Source organism: Hyperolius riggenbachi, chromosome 11 (genome assembly GCF_040937935.1).
Source record: "Hyperolius riggenbachi isolate aHypRig1 chromosome 11, aHypRig1.pri, whole genome shotgun sequence".
Classification (NCBI taxonomy): domain Eukaryota; kingdom Metazoa; phylum Chordata; class Amphibia; order Anura; family Hyperoliidae; genus Hyperolius; species Hyperolius riggenbachi.
In genome coordinates this window covers 140,173,582-140,184,194 of record NC_090656.1, presented here as the reverse complement: position 1 = coordinate 140,184,194, position 10,613 = coordinate 140,173,582, and the positions used below count along the sequence as shown (strand labels likewise).

At 46.3% G+C, this 10,613-nt stretch overlaps 1 long non-coding RNA gene across 1 annotated transcript; it reads right to left on the bottom strand.

Annotated features, from left to right (window-relative positions):
• Positions 1 to 653: 653 nt before the first annotated feature.
• Positions 654 to 9,029, bottom strand: LOC137538509 (uncharacterized). Its single transcript, XR_011024812.1, has 2 exons — positions 8,818 to 9,029; positions 654 to 889 (listed from the first exon to the last, which is right to left on the bottom strand). It is a non-coding gene; the product is annotated as an uncharacterized lncRNA (long non-coding RNA).
• Positions 9,030 to 10,613: the final 1,584 nt, after the last annotated feature.

The window sequence follows — 10,613 nt, the reverse complement described above, 5'->3', positions numbered from 1 at the left end:
ATAAAATCCTCCCGGGGCCATGTGATCCCCTGCGGCAGCTAGCCCAAGCATAGCTCGGGCTTACCGCCAGGGAGGTTAAAGAGACACTGAAATCTCAAAAAAATCATGTTAAAAAAAATTGTTCATCATTATAGCCCTACCTAAACCGCCGCTGAAATCTAACTAAATCCCCCCTCCCCCTGCAAAATCCGCTACTTTCTTGGTCGTGGTTTTTGCTGCTGTTGGAGGCAGAGGTATGAGCCGCAGCTTTACTTCTATGCCCATGTATCAGCGGCGGATCTCCGCCTCTCCCCGCTCCTCTCAGTGAAGGAAAGCTGAGTGGGGCAGGGGAGATGCGGCGATCCGGGCTGATAGACGCACTGAGAGGCAGAGCTGCGGCTCATAGCTCTGCCTCTCATGGAAGCACTCCCCGGAGAGTTAAGGGGGGGGGGGGAATTTAGTTTGATTACAGTGGTGGGGATGTGGCGGTTTAGGTAGGGCAATAATGTTAAACACCTTTTTTTAAATAAAAACATGATTTTTACGAGACTTCTGAGTCTTTTTAATGCCGTCAGGTTAATTTTAGAACGTATCCATACAATTTATATTTGAGCCTGTCTACCCAAAGATTATGAACCAATTCCATACACAAAAGCAAAAACACCACAACACAATAGGAGTGTAAACAGTTTAATGTAACAGACTGCTTAATCACAAAGGAGATGTGCGTTTGATACCAGCATGTCAAGAGTCTCTACTTGAGTCGAAGTGCTGAAAAAGGAATGTAGTAATGGTAACAGTAGAGGGGTATGCAGAATCACTTGTTCTTATAGCTCTCTAAATGGGACAGTATCCACCCCGATGGAACCAAGAAGCAGGTCACAATAGCAGCAAAACCAATGACAGTCTCCTGTACAAAAAAAAAAAAAAAATCTAATGAATACACTAAGTACTATTTTTTGCTCATAGTTGACAAATGCACCTATATAAAACAAATTTTTTTTAAAGTATCAAAGAAAAAAAAAAAAAAAAAACCCAACAACATTCAAATGTAGGTGCAAGTCACCTGCACAGTAGAGTGGAAAATTGCAGGTTTCTTGCAAGCTTTTAAAGTAATTGAAAGGAATTGAATCACTGCCAAACATGGAAAATACATGGTTATACTGTAGAAAACTAGAGGAATCTGAGCCAGAGGTACCATAAACTGTGTAGTCTGAGTAAGATTATTTTTGTTTAACTCCACAGCTCTGGATGTACAATACGCTTTAACCACTTACCTACCATGGGGTTTTCCCACAAAAAAAAACAAAAAAAAAAAAACCAATTTTCTACATTTAACACTCCACCCATTCATTAGACAAGTTATCACATATACATGATAGATACCTTTTTTGCCACAAATTATGTTTTCTTTGGGTGGTACTTATTGCTAAGAATTTTGTATTTATTCTTCAGCCAATATAGTTTAAAAATAAAAAGGTGATACTGTACATTAAACACATCTGCTAATTTATCTGGGTTATTACAGCATTTCAATTACGATCCTAGTACAATTTATGGCATGAATACATTTGGAAATGTGCATTTTCTCCATTTTGTGTCAAATTTTTATTGTAAAATTATGGATAGCCAGAGATGCAAATTCTGCGTTGATGCAAATTTATGCAAATTTTGTACACACATTTGTTTACTCCCTTTGCTCATGAAATCAATTTGATAGGTTTTATTTGGAGATATACAGTAGTACTATAATCGACATGCACTACCCACAGCGCTGTAGTGAATCCAATAAGAATGTTGTGCACACTGAAAGCAGGCAGAGGTGTTCTCCATCACCCACCCTAGTTCAGATTGTGCAATTGCAGGAGAATGAGGGGATTCTTCCTCCGACTACCTGTGCATCACTTACACATACCCACCCTAAAGGTGCGTACACACATGCGACTATAGTAGTTTGTAACGATCGTTCCCCGATCTTTACCAACGACGATCGTTACAAAAAACGAACCAACGACTATTAAGGCAAATCGCTACAAAACAAAGTTCTGTCTTGGCGGATTTTTACCACCGACGATCGTTAGCAAAAGTGGTACATCGTTGGAAACGATCGTTCGTACCAGGCTGGACATGCGCATTTCACTTTTTCTCCAAGGAACTTTACAATTTTATGCGCAGGCGCATTAAGTGCTTTTACGTGGTGTAACGTTCGTTCTAACGATGTGATCGTTACACACTTTTTACAACTAACTTTACTTCGCTCGTTCTTTCGTCAATTAAAAGATCGTTCGTCGTTGACAACGAACGATCGTTGTCGCATGTGTGTACGTAGCATCAGATTTCCTAGGTGTTCCTTGTTCCTGTCTTCTACAAATACTCTTACCAAGGACTAGTTTTGAAAAAGCAGATGCCATCTTAATATAGTTGTAAAACTCCTAAGCTTTGGCAGTGATGAGATGCCTTTTGTTACATACTTTCAACAAGATTGTAATATGCAAATTAGAGGAATCCTAAACTGAGGAGTCAAATGATTTTTGTACCAACTCCACAGCCCTGGTTTTAAAATAATTTTAAACATTATAGATTACAGATTAGGCGCAACCTGAAAACTCACCTCTGCAGGCAAGCATACTCCCCTACCTAGGACACTTTGCCCACTGACCACCATTTCTACTACCACATACACAACTTCCCTTTATCTATTGTCCTATACCTTAAAGGGATACTTAGAGTAACTGTTAGGCATGAATTAAAAAAAATAGTTCTGGATATCCCTCTTTAGCTAAGCCTAAAAAGATGTTAAAAAGGCATTGGCACAGTAAAAAAAAAATCATTCTCACTTTTAAATTAATATGATTTATAAATCCTCTTGCTCCCAGCTTCTAACTCGTACGCAGAGCCGCAAAAAGAAGTAGCAATGTATGCTGGGCGGCTTTTCCTTTGCCGTTTCCTGCTCCTCCCCTTCATTTAATATTCCTCCCCTTACGCAGTAGTGCAGCCTCATTGGCTGTTTCCTCTGGCCCTGAAGTTTTCCCCACCCCCGCCTCTGTTTCTCTCTGATCAGCAATACAGACGTCCCGCATACATTTATTGTAGCTGCCTGCCTGAGTGAGGGGCTCTGCAGAGTGGGGTAAAGATGGCAAGCGGCACACTCCAGATCCCTGCTGCTGGTGGCAAGGATGTGTGTAGTGCACAGAGAGGTGGACTTCAAATAGCGGCAGCGTGGCTCATCTGCAGCGGCTCCCTCCTCCAGCATTGTGTCTGTGAAGCTAAGGGCTCTGCCTCTGACACAGGAGACCAGGGTTCGAATCTCGGCTCTACCTGTTCAGTAAGCCAGCACTAATTCAGTAGGAGACCTTTGGCAAGTCTCCCTAACACTGCTACTGCCTATAGAGCGCGCCCCAGTGGCTGCTGCTCTGCTCTGGCGCTTTGAGTCCGCAAGGAGAAAAGCGCAATATAAATGTTATTTGTCTTGTCTTGAAGCTGCAGCTGCCAGCAACTACGTGATTCCTGGATTGCTCATGACAGAAGCCTCACATACACTATGCTGGAATGAGGGAGTCCCTGCAGATGAGTACGCACTGCTCAGTAATTAAGAAAAAAATAAACACAGGGTGGCCAGAAACTTTCAGCGCTCTCCTCTTCTTCTCCTCCTAAGGCGGCAGACCGTGTCCAGCTCCACTGCATTCTGTCCGGGAGGATGTGTCACTGGGCAAAGGCTCTGACAGTCCCAGGAGCAGAGATGATGTGCGGGAGGTGGGGAGGGGGGAGACTCTGGGCTCACATTCCTCACGGATAGTGAAGGGGTACTCTGCTTTCAGTAGTTGGAGGTGGAGGAATACCAGCTGCATAAGCTTTCTTTATCTGCTGGTTTCCTAACTGAAGGCTGGCTGGCAGCAGAACATATTTCAGCTTAGCTTACTACACTAACTACTAGGATTGGTAGTGCAGCACTAATAATGGGTGACTGTGAGCAAGTATGGTTTAGCACTTCATGCAGACAGACTGGCTACTTCACTCAACTACTGAGCAGCAGGTGGGAGTGTCTGAGGGCTTGGAAGAGGGAGTGCTAATGCATATTAAGTCAAAAGGAGGAGGGCAAACAGTAAGGGAGGAAATCCGAACATTTTGTATAGCGCTTTTCTCCTTTCGGACTCAAAGCGCTCAAGAGCTGCAGCCACTGGGACGCGCTCAGGAGGCCACCATGCAGTGTTAGGGAGTCTTGCCTTGAACTCCTTACTGAATAGGTACTTGACCTAGCCAGGATTTGAACCCCGGTCTCCCATGTCAAAGGCAGAAATGACATCACAATTGGCTTCACGCACAGTCATCCTAAAATGGAACCTCTCAGGAACAGAAATCTCTTTATTACTATATATAATTCACTAAAGCAAAACATGGACAGTGCAATGCATATGTTGTGTAAGTACACCAAGTATGTATCTACTTGTATATGTGGGGTTTTTTTTTGAGACACTATGCGTAACAGCTCCTCTGCTGGAAATGAGTTTCTCACCTGGGGCTTCCCTCAGCCCCCTGCAGCTGATCAATTAAGTGGGCGGGCCGGCCAGGTGAGATGAGGCTCCCGCCCGGCTGCTTTGCAGCCGGCTTACTTGCATATTAGAAAAGCCAGCGCTGTTCTGAGTGTAGCAGATTGCCCAGCAAGCTCCTCTGTGTACGAGATCTCGCCTTGCCAGCTGGCTCGTACACTCATTGGCTCGGCATGGCAATAGGCGGGACTATCTGTTTCTACTGACTGCAGAGTGCTCCTCCAGGAACGGGGCACATTACAAGCAGTCTGCCTGCACGATCACAGGGAAGGGACGCTGGAGCCTGTGTGGCTAAGGCAGGGCTGGCCAAACTACAGCCCGTTTGGAATGGCTTTGTAATCCGGGTATTCAGTGCCTCCTTTCCTCCTCACAGTTAGGCCACGTGTCTCTCCCTCCCCACCGAAGTTGTACACGTAGTTTCTTGCCGTACTAACTTGGGCATCTGTGAATTACGGCACTTCTATATGACTGAAGAGGGGAGTGCAGGCAATACCTCACTTCCGCCTCGGGTGTCAGACGCAGGGAGCAGATATTTACTCGCTGCAGAGAGCGGGATGTCTTGGCTGCTCAGAGAGCAGAGCACACAGACAGCAGCACTGAAGGGTAAAAAGCCTTCTGATCTGACAGGCAAAAAAGCTGTGACCTTAGGTCAGCTTGCACACAAAGCTGTCCAGACATTTATTCCCACTCCCTCTTTTTTAACCCTTAGGATACACTAATAAACCTCTGGAATCTCAAGGGGCCACTATGTCCTGTCAGACCATGCTAAACTTTGCATTTTCTCAAAAAAAAAAAAAAAACCCCAGCTCATATCTGTGTGAGTTTGCAGCTTCTCATTCTAATCTGATCTGTAGGACATGCGAAGCCTTGTGGTTCCACAACAATGGGTTCCACAAACAAGGAACACGTTACCAGATGATCTATGCTGTTATTGCGGACTTCTTGCTGCAACAACAGCATAGAGGGCGCTATTGTGGCTGGGAACGCGAAGAATCACTCGCGTTCCCAGCCTGTCGGCGGCTGTCGCCGAAACCAGAAGGAGCCGCCAGCGGGGACAGGAGGATCGGAGCGATGCTGCGAGGGCACCGGACAGCTGCAGGGGGTTGAGGGAAGCCCCAGGTGAGTAAAAGTCTTTTATTTGACTTAAAGGAAAAGGTTCAGGGAGGGTGGGTAAAAAATAAAAATCAATTTCCACTTACCTGGGGCTTCCTCCAGCCCGTGGCAGGCAGGAGGTGCCCTCGCCGCCGCTCCGCAGGCTCCCGGTGGTCTCCGGTGGCCGACCCAACCAGGCCAGGCCGGCTGCCAGGTCGGGCTCTTCTGCGCTCCAAGGCCCGGAACTTCTGCGTCCCACGCCGGCGCGCTGACGTCATCGGACGTCCTCCGGGCTCTACTGCGCATGCGCAGTAGTTCTGCGCCTGCGCAGTAGAGCCCGGAGGACGTCCGATGACGTCAGCGCGCCGGCGTGGGACGCAGAAGTTCCGGGCCTTGGAGCGCAGAAGAGCCCGACCTGGCAGCCGGCCTGGCCAGGTCGGGTCGGCCACCGGGAGCCTGCGGAGCGGCGGCGAGGGCACCTCCTGCCTGCCACGGGCTGGAGGAAGCCCCAGGTAAGTGGAAATTGATTTTTATTTTTTACCCACCCTCCCTGAACCTTCCCTTTAAGGATCACTTTAAACCTTTAGACCAGTGGTCCTCAAACTTATGCTGGGAATACACGGGTCGATCTGGCGGCCGATTAGCCGTTGGATCGACTACCGCCACGTCCCTGCGGATCAATTACCGTTCGTCCCCGCCGGCGCTCCCTTATCAGCTGCTTGATTCCCTGCCATTGTCCGCCGGCGAGGATCAAGCGGGCGGGGCCGAGCAGCGTGATCGGACCAGCTGAATATTATCAGCTGGCAGGATCAGATGCTCGATACACGGAACAGAAACGTACAGTGTATCCCCAGCATAAAGCCCGCAGCCCGAATGCAGCCCCGAGGCTTTTTTTACCAGCCCCCCACACACAAAATGTATTACTTATAGATGTGGTCTACTGCACTTTAAAGGGAACCTAAACAGAGGGATATGGATTTTTCCTTTTAACCTCTTGAGGACTACAGGGCTAAACCCCCCTAGTGACCAGGCCATTTTTAGTTAAACTGGCCACTGCAGCTTTAAGGCCAAGCTGCAGGGCCACACAACATAGCACACAGTGATTTCCCCCCCCCCCTTTTTTCTCCCCACCAACAGAGCTCTCTGTTGGTGGGGTCTGATCGCTCCCCCCATGTTTATTTTATTTTTTTTAAAGCCTGTTTCTTCAAATCCCTTCCCTCCCTCCAGCCAATCGGCGTGACACGGTCAGCAAGAGGTTAAAAAATACCTGCCTGACAGCCCTGCTGATCTATTTGCTGCAATAGTGGCTGGATCACACACCTGAAACAAGCATGCAGCTAATCCAGTCTGACTTCAGTCAGAGCACCTGATCTGCATGCTTGTTCAGGGGCTGTGGCTGAAAGTATTAAGAGACAGGATCAGCAGGAGAGTCAGGCAACTGGTATTTTAAAAGGTAAAATCCATATCCTTCTCAGTTTAGGTTCCCTTTAAATATTGATAGCCTGCATATAAAATAGCAGTTCTGGCACCAACCTTCCACATGGAAGCCAGAAAGCAGTCATTTGCTGTCTTCTGGGTTGTGCTGCAGGCTTTTGCAGGCCATTGGATGGCATTATGGCTCACATATGACTTGCTATGTTAGGGTCACTAGATCTGCACTGTGTTGGGGGGCATACTACCCACACATGCTGTGTTGGGGGGCATAACATATGCTGTGGTTAAATTGGAGACATGAGAGCTGCCCATGTTAATAGGTACTGTCTACAATACCTAGGCTCAGTGTTATGTTTTTCTACATCATTTCATGTATACTCCGGCCCCCCAGCAGTCTGAAGTATGTTGACCCGGCCCTTGACCAAAAAAGTATGGGGACCTCTGCTTTAGACTGTAAGCGTGTCCAGCTTCCTAGTAGTTTAGATGTCTTTAGGGTCTATACATCTGGCTAAGATGTAATGACTACATCTCCTGCGCATGCACTAAAGGTCAGGAACACAACAGAGTAGGATAGGGAAAGCATTCATCTACCTATGGGAGACTGCTCCATTTATATGCAAGCCTCCAGCTTCTCTGTCCTTATATCACAGCTTGAAATACTCAGTGAGATTCAGGGCTGTGGAGTCAGTACAAAAACATTCGACTCCAACTCAGACTATGAAACCACCGACTCCAGGTACCCAAAATAGCTCCGACTCCACAGCCCTGGTGAGATTAGGCATGGAACACACTTGCCATTTACCCCTGCAACTCCCAGGTTTCCATCGGGTTTTTCGGTGAGCTTTTCTTAGTTTTCGGCAACATAAACTGTATGTGAACGCGCACGCACCATGCAGGAAAAAACAGAAAACCATGGTTTAAAGACACATGGAAAAACGAATGGATGGGGCAAGCATTTCCTGTGCAAGGCTATTAACTTCAATAGCTTGTAGAATAGTGCACATTTTGCCATCCGTGGCAAAACAGACACAAAAGAGTAGCATATTTTCCTGCTTAGTGTATTTGCAGCAGCCAGGGACATCATGGGGGTACTTCAGGCTGAAGCTCTACAGCACAGAATCAGACAATGGCAGCTTGCATATAGAGGGGGTGGTGGTGGTGGGGGGGGGGGGGGGGGGGGTTATAGGTAAGTGTACACTCGCCACCTCAATAGTATACACAATTTACAAATATCCCATTTTAAAAAGTTAATGCAAAGTCCCATTGAACTACTATACTGAAATAAGCTGACAGCACTCAAACGAGAATTTTTGGAAGAAAAGATAAGCAGTAAAAAAATAAATAAAAATCACAACTTATAGATTTGTAGTCTTGATAATTAAGTGCCATCAACTCTAAAACTATTTAAACAAACGTTTAATAAAATAAACCGAGTAGCAATTAAAATATTTTAGGTCCCAATGGCTCTCAAGAGGTTTGATCGTGTAAATAACGTAACGTTTTCATACGGGAGACAATACCTTCTCTACAATCCAACCTGCTTAACATTCGGCGCGCACTCGAACTCTATTCTCAGAACCCCGAACGCCTCAGTATTATTTGGGCTGCTCTGCTATTCTTGCGAGGAGACGGAGGCTAACGATAAAAGACAGTAGAAGTACAAAGCTTCGCCTTAGCATAGCAAAGCTATACGTAAACCAGCAGCCACACTAGCACCGCTCAACCACACCAGGACACCGCACGCACTCTGTCGCCTGAGCCTCACCATTGGACCGACTGGTTCACCGGCTGCTTTCACTGGTTTGGAAGCCAATCCTCTGCGGGAGAGGAAGGGAACCAGGCCTGACGGCCGGAACACGCGAGCAATAGCGCTAACCATCATGAGCTTCTCTCAGTCACGTCAATAACCCCCGCAGCAAGGTCAGCAGAATGCGTGTTAATAGATGGAAGGCTTGAAGCTTTATGCTTCCTGTCACCTGACCGGAAAAGGGGTTGTGTAAGCTGAATACTGCAAGTAGAAGGAAGGGACGTCGTTCATGGACACCATTTTACCGGAGTTCAAAATAAGTATTGTGCAGACTAGAGCAAAAGATGATGATAATAGATAAGAGAGATGAGAGAGAGATATGTGAATATGGTGTTTATTTAAAGAGAACCTGAACTGAAAATGAAAAGTCAAAATAAACATAAATATATCATACTCACCTCCTGTGTAGTCTACCCAACAATCTCCTTCTCCTCTCCTGCGTCTGATTTGTCTACTGTGATCAATGGAATTCTCTGTCCTCCATTTTGAAAATGGCCATTGCCCCATAACAGCTTCCTGGTCAGCACACTGTTAAACTGTAATATCGCCTACTTGAGCCATGGGGAAACATGGACATTACCTTGCACATTTAGTTGTAACTGACAGCAGCTGACATATAACTGACAGCAACTGATGTATTTCAGTTCTGACAAAATATTGTCAGAACTGGAAGGAATCACTGTAAGAAGAAAATGGTGAGCCTCTGAGAGGAACTGATGGTAAGGTAAGTATGTAATATTCATTTGCAGCTACATCATGTGTTTATTTTAAATAATTTTACTCAGTTCAGGTTCCCTTTAACCTGTGGGCCGTACAAACGAGTCTGATGATAATTTGGCAGACTACTGTTAAAAGGACTTCCCGAGGCAAGGAAGCTTAAACAAATTTTACCCTTCTGGGGCTTCTTTCAGCCCATAGCAGCCGTCTCGTGCTCTTGCAGCAGACCCGGTCTTCTGCGTTGTCCCGCTGGCCGCCTGTGAAGATCGCAACCCTGCCGGGAGCCTGCGTGTTGTAGTGAAGTGTATTAAAGTGGTGTGTTGTGTTAGTGCAGTGCAGTGTATTGCTCGGTAGCTTAGTTGGTAGTGCAGCAGGGATTAGTGTAGTGTAGCTGGGCAGTGTAGTGTAGATAAAGTAGCTTAGTCAGTTTTTAGAATCAGAAATCAGAAAGGTTTTTATTTCGCCAAGCACACCTGGGTCGTGCCCAGAATTAGATTTAGTACAGGGAAAGAAGTGCAGCAAAGTAAGTAGAAACAACTTAGATTTAACAGAACACAGACATGTTACAATACATAAACACAGTAATAATAAAAACAACCTATAGCGAGACAGTAACAGTGTATATTGCAACAACAGACGTGGCAGACCACAGGCAGCAACAACCTGGGGGGGTGTCAACAAGGGGGAGAGGTGGCTAGACAGAGTTCAAGAGTCTCTGCGGGGAAAAAAGTGTTCTTACACCTAGTGATCCTAGCCGAAATGGCATGGAACCTCCAGTCCAATTTGAGCTGTCTGAAGTCAGACGAAGCTATGGCCAGGGTGGGAGTGTTCGCCAGCAATTTTCATTGCTCTAGCACACAGCCTGGTGTTGTAGATGAGGTTTGAAGAGGGGAGGGGTTTCCCAATAAATTTTTCTACTGAGCTGATAACCCTCTGAATTTTGTATCTGTCACTGGCAGAAGAGCCAGCGTACCAGACCATGCTGGGCTATCAAAGGACCGACTCAATGGTGGCAGAGTAGAAGGATCTCAGTAGAT